This window comes from Amia ocellicauda, unplaced genomic scaffold, assembly GCF_036373705.1.
Source record: "Amia ocellicauda isolate fAmiCal2 unplaced genomic scaffold, fAmiCal2.hap1 HAP1_SCAFFOLD_171, whole genome shotgun sequence".
In the NCBI taxonomy this organism is placed as follows: Eukaryota; Metazoa; Chordata; class Actinopteri; order Amiiformes; family Amiidae; genus Amia; species Amia ocellicauda.
The window spans coordinates 66,448-75,630 of record NW_027102734.1 but is presented as its reverse complement, the minus strand read 5'-3'; the positions used below and the strand labels follow the sequence as shown (position 1 = coordinate 75,630).

Below are 9,183 nucleotides of genomic sequence, written 5' to 3'. Positions count from 1 at the left end.
AAAATGCAGGGACGTCACTGGAAAAGATGAGGTCTGGATGGCAGCATATGTTGCTCCAAAATGTGTACATCTCTTCTGCAAAAATGGTGCCCTCACAGATGTGCGAGTTATATGACAGACAACAAGACAGACAGACAGACAGACACTCACACACACTGTCACACCCCCACACACACACACTTTCACAGAGAGACATACACACACACACACTCACTTTCACACAGAGACAGGCACACACACGTACAGACACACACACTAACTTTCACACAGAGACAGACACACACACACACACATACATACATACATACATATGGAAAAGAAACAATACATTTATAAATCACAATAAGATGTAATAAAGTACAGAAAAACTAAATGTAAGAAAATGTGATCTTTAATACACACAAATATGTATGGCTGGTCGGATGCGTCTTGGACTCGGGTTCCTCTTCATTACGTATAACGCTTTTGCCTTTTGCTAAAGCTTTCCGTGGAGGGGATCGTGGGTGAGTTTGTACCATTTTTGGGAGGCTCTGCCTTGTTGGGGCGGAGCTGTGATCCAGGTGAACAGCAGATCGGGCATAGGTGGGCATGTGGGCGGAGGAGGAAGGCCGGTCAAGCAAATAAGCTTGCTAAGGTACGCAGCAGCAGCAAGCAGCCCCCCCATCCAGCCAGCCAGCCAGTCTGGCTGGCAGTGACTGAGTGGTTGACAGACGGCAAGCAACGGAATGTACATGCTCTGTGATGTCATAGCAGTCAGCTGAGAGAGGCTCGTGATGTCATCGCTGAGCTGGCTGGCTGGCTGGCTCTGTGTGTGTGTGTGTGTGTGTGTGTATCTGTGTCTGTCTGTTTTTCTGTTTGTCAGTCTGTCTGTCTGTCTGTCTCTCTCTCAATTCAATTCATTTGTATTGTCAAAGCAATTGGACATACATACATACATATATATATATATGTAGCGTAAGGTACACTTATAAATTTCAATTAAAGAAGTGAATTCATAGTATCACCTTATCACGAATCCTGGAGTCTTTTAGAACTCAATTTCTGTAATAATTGGACGCAGACACCAATTCCAAAGATATAAATTGTCAAATTTATTTAAAAACAAAGACTAAATGTAGCACTACACTAATTATACAAAAGGGAAAAACTAATTAAAATTCAACTCTAGATCAACAAATCAAAGACAAATCACTTCCGTGACCAAATCAAAGACCATGGGATCACATAGGATAACACACAAATCGTTAAACAAAAAAGGTTATAAACACATTGACTACAATACCGGTTAGTAATTCTAGGAATCACTAAGAAACAGTTGAAAGTGCTAAATTGCAGTTTCAGAAGATGAAAAAAAACTGTAACTGATGGGATATGTAGTACTTTATACTCGAGTGGTCTATGCGATTACACCCTGTTGGTGTTATTAAGAACGCCAAGTACCAGAATGCAGAGCGGGACTGTTTTTTGTGCCGTGACTTGTCGGGGGAAAAACGCGCAGAAAAAACGGATGAGAAGGTGAAGGTAGTATGGCGGTGATGCACGCGTTGGTGAAGTGGGAAAGCGGGGTCGACAAAGACTCTTACAGCGTGATTCCCACTGCTTGCTTTCGCAATTTTGATTTATTCAGCATTGCTGATGATGACGAAGAGACGACTCGAAACTTCAGAGCAGAGTGGAGAGACATGAACAAACCTCCAAAAGGTGGATGGCCTGTCCATGAAGCGCAGATCATTATGACTGGTAAAAATGTTTATTTAAAAAAAAAAAACATTAAAGTCTTTACATGCTATTTGATATATACAATCACAGTATATTTGAAATGAATGTTTAAGTTATTAATGTGTTGTACTTCTAACATACTCTTATAACATGGTAGGTGGTGGTGAGGGCACTAAAAACTCGTCATACTTGACTGGCATTTGTAAGAACGATTTATTGTGTGTTGTGCTTTACAATAAAATCCCCCAAATCACAAAATAAATTAAACCAGATATAATTTAACTTCAGTTTTGATTCAGTGTTGGCTGTTCATCTTAATTTGTATGGTCAAAGCACAGTATTTTTATGACAAATAAATATAATCCCCAAATATCTGTGGACATAATGCAGGGTTTTATTTATTTTATTTTTATTTTAGGAAAAGAAGGTGAACTAAGAAGAAAACTTAATGACCTAACAAAAATGCCCTCTCCTAAAATGAAGAGAGTACCTAAAACAAACAAAAAACTTCAAATTTCAGATGATAGTGACCTTGATGAACCACAGTTACCGGTGAGATAATTACTGCAAATATTAAATAAATGTATTGCAGGATTGTTTTTTTTTAATCATTTTCATATATATATATATATATATATATATATATATATATATATATATATAATTTCATTTTAAACTCTTTTTCTCTCTGAATACAGCACAAAATAAGAAAGAAAACCGATGGAGCTTCAAGAATTAGATCCCATCACATTCTACAGACATTTAAAGAGTCCAGTGAAGTTGAGCTACAGCAAAAAGTTAAGCAGCTCGAAAAGGAAAACACAAGACTTAAAAATGAAAACCAATGTCTTCGAAACCGTATGGTTGATGGTAAGTTTTTTTATTTATAGCAAATAATTCCTTACCTTGATAAATGTTATTCTTAAGTAATTTAGATTCCAGAGTAATGTATTATAGTTGATCATACTGAAGTAATCTAGAACCACAATACAGACTCGTAATGTGCACTGTCTAATAGTTTAATAATACTGATTATTAAATAAAGTTTTTCAACATAACTTCATAATCCTACATTAATGACTATATGCATTACATTAGACCTGGTAATTGTTGTATTTTATCTTTTTTATTTTTTTCGTAGCTAATGTTAATGACCCACAAAAAGGTCAGTTTGCCAATAACATAGAGCAAGTCTCTCAAGTATAATTGCAGGCATTGATGGTTTTGTTTTCACTTTGTATTAAATATATTACTAGAAATGATTATCAATCAATTTTGGACAATCTGAAAAAAATTGTAACAAAAGCCACATTTATCAGCAATGAAGACAAAAGTGTGTCACCATCAAGTGGTTCTGACAGCCCCACAGCAAATTGTTCTGAATCTGACAAAGAATCACCAAAACAGGTGTAACACTCTTGGTCTACAATATTACAAAGACAAGGTAAAAATATATATATTGAAAACAAATATTGGTTGTAAACAATCTAATGATGCTACATTATCAGGTATATTCATAGTTATAGTTGATAATAAGAATGTAATTGAATTATGGGTGTCACAGATTCACTGACTTTATTATGTCTGTAAATTAATAAACTTAGAATTGAGACATACTGTGGTCTTTAATAACACATTTCTGTAACAAAATCACAGCCTCACTGATAATGTCTGAGTATTCCACTTAACATAATATAAGAATAGTTTGGGGATAAACTTGTTTTTTATTTACCATTGTCTTTTAGGTGGAAATATTCCCAGGCACTGGAGTTTACATTGACAAACTGTCCTGGATCCTTGCAGAGAGGTGCAGCACGAATACGTCATATGCAAGAACCCTGACGGTTGCTGTCTTTGACTTTCCAACATTACTAAAGAGCAATCTTCGTGGTGGTGGCAGAAAGAGAGATCCAACTTCGGAGACATTAAGATCCTCATTGATGTTATTGAGGATCATATACAGCTGCCTTCGGAAGGACACGACGTGTTTCAGTTGCGGGGCTTTGCAGCCCAGCGGGACCCTCTTAATGCCGGACATCAGCTGCCCGAGCCGGTGCGGATGAACAGAGGGACGTTAGACAGCGTTACCTTCCGGGCAGGAGCAGCGAGCGGCAACACCGGGGTGAAAGTGTCGTCTAACACTGTGCCATTAGCCACTAGCTGATTGAGCAGATCAGTGGTTTTTAAGAAGATAACAATGGCAGCAGACTTGATATTTTCACACCCTGCTACCTCCCCAACCGCTAACACACACTGCTCTAGGGGGCAGAACTGCACCGGAGCGATCTTGACTCCATGGCGTCGGGTCAGTTTTTCTTATCAAAGACGCATTCAGGGGGTCCGACCCCCCGACCCGGGAAGAACTACCGGTACTCCCCCCTCCCCTCCCCTGTTCCCCCACAATAAGAAAAGCACTGAAAACAGAAGACAAAATAAACAAACTGAAAAAAGTAAAGCAACAAAAAAACGCAGCCAAAGGACAGAGCTCTCAGCAGCACTCCCGCTCACTGCAGACCCCTCCCACACACTCCCAGCTGAGAGAGAGAGAGAGAGAGAGTGTTAGTGTCTGTCTGTCTCTCTCTCTCTGTAGATGCATCATAGGGAACATATGTAACAATCTCTCTTTTTGTTTACCAAAAATGAGAATTAATGTATTTCAAGTGGGTGTTGCCTTGGTTGGAAACGTTTTAAGATTATTTATGAAGTGTAAAGTGGATTTGTCTCAGTTCTCTGTAGTTTTCAATGTATGTGCCATTCAGTAGCGTTCATGTTACAGATATGCCCTATGCAGTGGTAGGGTCAATAAAATGTCAGTAAAACTTTATTTTAGCAATTATGGAGGGGAAGAACTGCAAATAGAGGGTCCCCACTAATTATCTAACTTACCAACAACGTTTAAAATTAGGTCTTGCGAAGCTGCCAAATAATGCTGTATAATCGTATGTGTCTTCATACAACGGCTGCTATAGTCTGATAGCTTTGATTATATATATATATATATATATATTTTCTTGTGAACCACAAATGCTATTTGCTTGATTTTTACAGAGTATGTTATAAATACCATTCTTATGAAGCCTGACAAATTGTATGCTGTAATTATGAATATTTTCAAATCATTTGTTTGTTTTTCCTAACATGTTACAAATGTTCCCTATGTGAAAGATGCATTATATCTTAATAATGTCTAAACAATTAAAGATATACAGATTATTATTTTTGGTAAAGTTATAATACATTGCTATTAACTATGTGTGTCAGTAAAAGTTTAAATTTCCTAAAGGATTTTTATTGATCTTGCAAAATAAGTGTTTAGGGAACATTTGTAACATAGAGGTGGGTTAGCCACCGAGTAAGGGCAGCGGCTCCGGCTCCAGCACCATCACCATGTCGCTGGAAAAGCACTAAGTGAGCTCACAGTGAGCTCAGTGTAATGTCTGCTCTGGTGAGCTCACAGTGTGACCTAGTCGTGAGTTCACGTCTTCACTGGGTAGTCCTTGACAACTTAATTGACTCAAATCTTGGGCTTAATTGGTCAAAATGACCATTGGTTGAAGGTACTCAGGGACTGATGTGTAGAGAGACTTATTAAACCTGCAGGATTGTGGTTTTCCCAGATCAGAATTAACCAGATCACCACAAAGGAACATGGTAGGTGCTATTGCAACACACATTACACAAATACATTGAAATCCAAGTTTGCAGTGGTCCTTGGGCCATTGTGTGGTGATCCAGATCACTTCAGCAGGAATTTTGCAGCGGTCTGGACTACCTCTCTCTCTCTCTCTCTCTCAATTCAGTGCATTTGTATTGTCAAAGCAATTGGACATGCATACATACATACATACGTCTGATGAGTCTCGATTTCAGAGTCAGAATTTGGTGTATACAGAATGAGAACATGGATCCATCATGCCTTGTTACCACTGTGCAGGCTGGTGGTGGTGGTGTAATGGTGTGGGGGATGTTTTCTTGGCACACTTTAGGCCCCTTAGTGCCAATCGGGCATCGTTTAAATGCCACGGCCCATTGTTTCTGACCATGTCCATCCCTTTATGACCACCATGTACCCGTCCTCTGATGGCTACTTCCAGCAGGATAATGCACCATGTCACAAAGGTCGAATCATTTCAAATTGGTTTCTTGAACATGACAATGAGTTCACTGTACTAAACTGGCAACCACAGTCACCAGATCTCAACCCAATAGAGCATCTTTGGGATGTGGTGTGTAGCGTTATGTTGGGTGTATTTGGATAAGAGTATTTGGGCTCTGAGCTGAAGCACGGATCTAAAGAAGACCTCTCCCCCCCAAAGTTATCAGATTTCCTTAGCTCATCAGCTTGGAACTGGTTTGCATCAAAGTGACAGTTTTGGGGAGGATGGCACCGAGAAGAGGCCAAATAGTTTGTTATTCTGCTATGAGATGTCTGGAGAAAGGGGCCTGTTGGTGATAAAAACTCTTTGAAGTGGATGAGAGCTGAAATCCCGACATAGAGCTACGAACCCAGGCCAACCGGCATTTCCAAAAGATGGCATGGATTGACATCAGTCATAAATCAAGCCCCCCTCCAATAGGACACTGGGGGCTGAAACCGAAATCCAATCTCAAGAACTCAGGAACCAATCACCTATTGATCTGACAGACTATAAAGGACAAACACGGCCTTTCTTTCTCTCTCTCTCTCACCTGAACCAGTAACTCGCTGCCACAGCATAACCTGTAGCTCTGTTGCCAGAACCGGAATCAGAAACCAACCAAGTCTTTGCCGGCAACAGAAGAGTTAAACTGGGAGAAGGAGATTGAGCCGTACGAAGAATTCTTTTAAAGGACTTTATTAAATAAAGAACTTTACAGACTGCACTGCCCGCCTGTGCCCACCTGATCAGTGGAGTTTTACAGCTGGACAATTGACTAAGTTGACTGAATACGAAAGTGTCAGTCATTTAAATAGCTATTTGAGTCTTAAGAAACTTGACCCTTGGAACAAACAGGGCCCTGCTTTCCTCAAAGACTTCATCTTCAAGTAACTACGGTGGAACCCCAGCTTACAAAGAAGATTTTGTGCACAACCTTGGAGCCTTCAAACCAGTGGAAAATCTGTTTGGAAACGACTCTACTTTCGCGAAACCCCAACTTCCAGGTGCATCGACTGAGTGGAAGTTCTTGGACAAAGCCGAACCGGACTGCCTTTGTTCCAACCACACGGAACTCGTGCCGTGTGCTGTTATCTGAGCCGGAAGCCAGAGAGGCCTATCTGCGACGAAGTTCACATAAGTTTAACAGTTTGGAGTTCATGATTCATGACATTTGAGAAATCAATTAGAAATGTTAATCTGTGATTCATAACTCTAGAATGTGTAATATCATTTAGTTTTCTTAAATATAAATGTGTGTTGCATTAAACTGTTTTGTTGATAATTTTAGAAATAAAATCTGTCAACGCCGAGAAATATCTTCTCATTCCTGTTTTACTGTTTATTCTGAAATTGACACAAGTTAATAGACATTAGATTAGTGGTGGCCCTGCCTATCCTTAATCATTGAATAATAATCAGTTAAGGGAAATTGTGGTAACAAGTAATGATAGGATCTTTCTTGGCACCTAAACGTAAATGAGACTGATATATATATAATGAGAAGTTACCTGACATAAATACTAACCTGCGTAGTTATTTAATGTGTGACTAATAATACTAACGAGAGACTCACCTTCGTCTTACTAACCGGTATTGTAGTCAATGTGTTTATAACCTTTTTTGTTTAACGATTTGTGTGTTATCATATGCGATCCCATGGTCTTTGATTTGGTCACGGAAGTGATTTGTCTTTGATTTGTTGATCTAGAGTTGAATTTTAATTAGTTTTTCCCTTTTGTATAATTAGTGTAGTGCTACATTTAGTCTTTGTTTTGAATAAATTTGACAATTTATATCTTTGGAAATGGTGTCTGCGTCAAATTATTACAGAAATTGAGTTCTACAAGATTCCAGGATTCGTGATAAGGTGATACTATAAATACACTTCTATAATTGAAATTTATAAGTGTACCTTACGCTACATAATTGGTGCCCCGTGAGAGGAATCTTAGACTGAAAAGAACTAAGTTCTGTAATAGTTATTGGAGAGCTTTGTCCAGAAATCCAGATTCCAAAGGTTAGTAACAAGAAAACTTTTGTAGGCACGATACACTGTTTGTACTCTAGGGGACGCTCTAGAATTGCCCACGTGGTATGTGTATTTTTCTTTTTTTTTTTTTTTTTGCTGGAAGTTCTGTCAATACCCTCCAGCCTTTAAGAGACATCATGCAGCCAGGCCTCTTGGCTTGCGGCCACACCGTTCTGAACGCGCCCGATTTCATCAGATCTCGGAAGCTAAATGGAGCAGCGCCTGATCAGTACTTGGATGGGAGACCTCCTGGAAATACCAGGTACTGCAAGCTTTTTACGTCTCCTGGGTAACTTCATCGTAGATCTTAATACTCTCATTCTGTCTGGAGGAGATATAATTGATGAAATGTACACGTACCCGGCTACTTTCAACACCCTTTGCTGCACTGATATTTTTTCCTCCATTTTTCTTTTTCTTTTTTCTTTTTTCTGGAAGTTCCGTCAATATCCGCCAGCCTTTAAGAGACATCATGCAACCAGGCCTCTCGGCTTGCGGACACACAGTCCTGAACGCGCCCGATCTCGTCAGATCTCGGAAACTAAACGGGGCAGGACCTGGTCAGTACTTGGATGGGAGATCTCCAGGAAATACCAGGTGCTGCCAGCTTTTTACGTCTCCTGGGGAACTTCATCGTAGCTCTTAATACTCTCTTTCTGTCTGGAGAAGATATAATTGAAGAATTGTACACGTACCCGGCTACTTTCAACACCCTTTGCTGCACTGGTATTTTTCCCTCTATTTTTCTTTTTTTTTTTGCTGGAAGTTCCGTCAATACCCGCCAGCCTTTAAGAGACATCATGCAGCCAGGCCTCTTGGCTTGCGGCCACACCATCCTGAACGCGACCGATCTCGTCAGATCTCGGAAGCTAAACGGGGCAGGACCTGGTCAGTACTTGAATGTGAGACCTCCTGGAAATACCTGGTGCTGCAAGCTTTTACGTCTCCTGGGTAACTTCATCGTAGCTCTTAATACTCTCTTTCTGTCTGAAGGAGATATAATTGAAGTATTATTCACATACCCGGCTTCTTTCAACACCCTTTGCTGCACTGGTATTTTTCCCTTCATTTTTCTTTTTTTTTTTTTGTTGGAAGTTCCATCAATACCCGCCAGCCTTTAAGAGATATCATGCAGCCAGCCCTCTTGGCTTGCGTCCACACCGTCCTGAACGCGCCCGATCTCGACAGATCTCGGAAGCTAAACGGGGCAGGGCCTGGTCAGTACTTTGATGGGTGATCTCCTGGAAATACCAGGTGCTGCCAGCTTTTTACGTCTCCTGGGAAACTTCATCGTAG

General features: G+C 40.0%; 1 non-coding gene and 4 pseudogenes across 1 annotated transcript; all 5 read left to right on the top strand.

Moving 5' to 3' along the window:
- Positions 1-431: 431 nt before the first annotated feature.
- On the top strand, positions 432-546 carry LOC136723976 (U5 spliceosomal RNA). The gene has a single exon (XR_010806917.1). It is a non-coding gene; the product is annotated as a U5 spliceosomal RNA (small nuclear RNA).
- A 7,496-nt stretch (positions 547-8,042) lies between these two features.
- On the top strand, positions 8,043-8,161 carry LOC136723985 (uncharacterized; annotated as a pseudogene).
- Positions 8,162-8,377: 216 nt separating this feature from the next.
- LOC136723975 (uncharacterized) lies at positions 8,378-8,496 on the top strand (annotated as a pseudogene).
- Positions 8,497-8,705: 209 nt separating this feature from the next.
- Positions 8,706-8,824, top strand: LOC136723983 (uncharacterized; annotated as a pseudogene).
- A 210-nt stretch (positions 8,825-9,034) lies between these two features.
- On the top strand, positions 9,035-9,153 carry LOC136723984 (uncharacterized; annotated as a pseudogene).
- Positions 9,154-9,183: the final 30 nt, after the last annotated feature.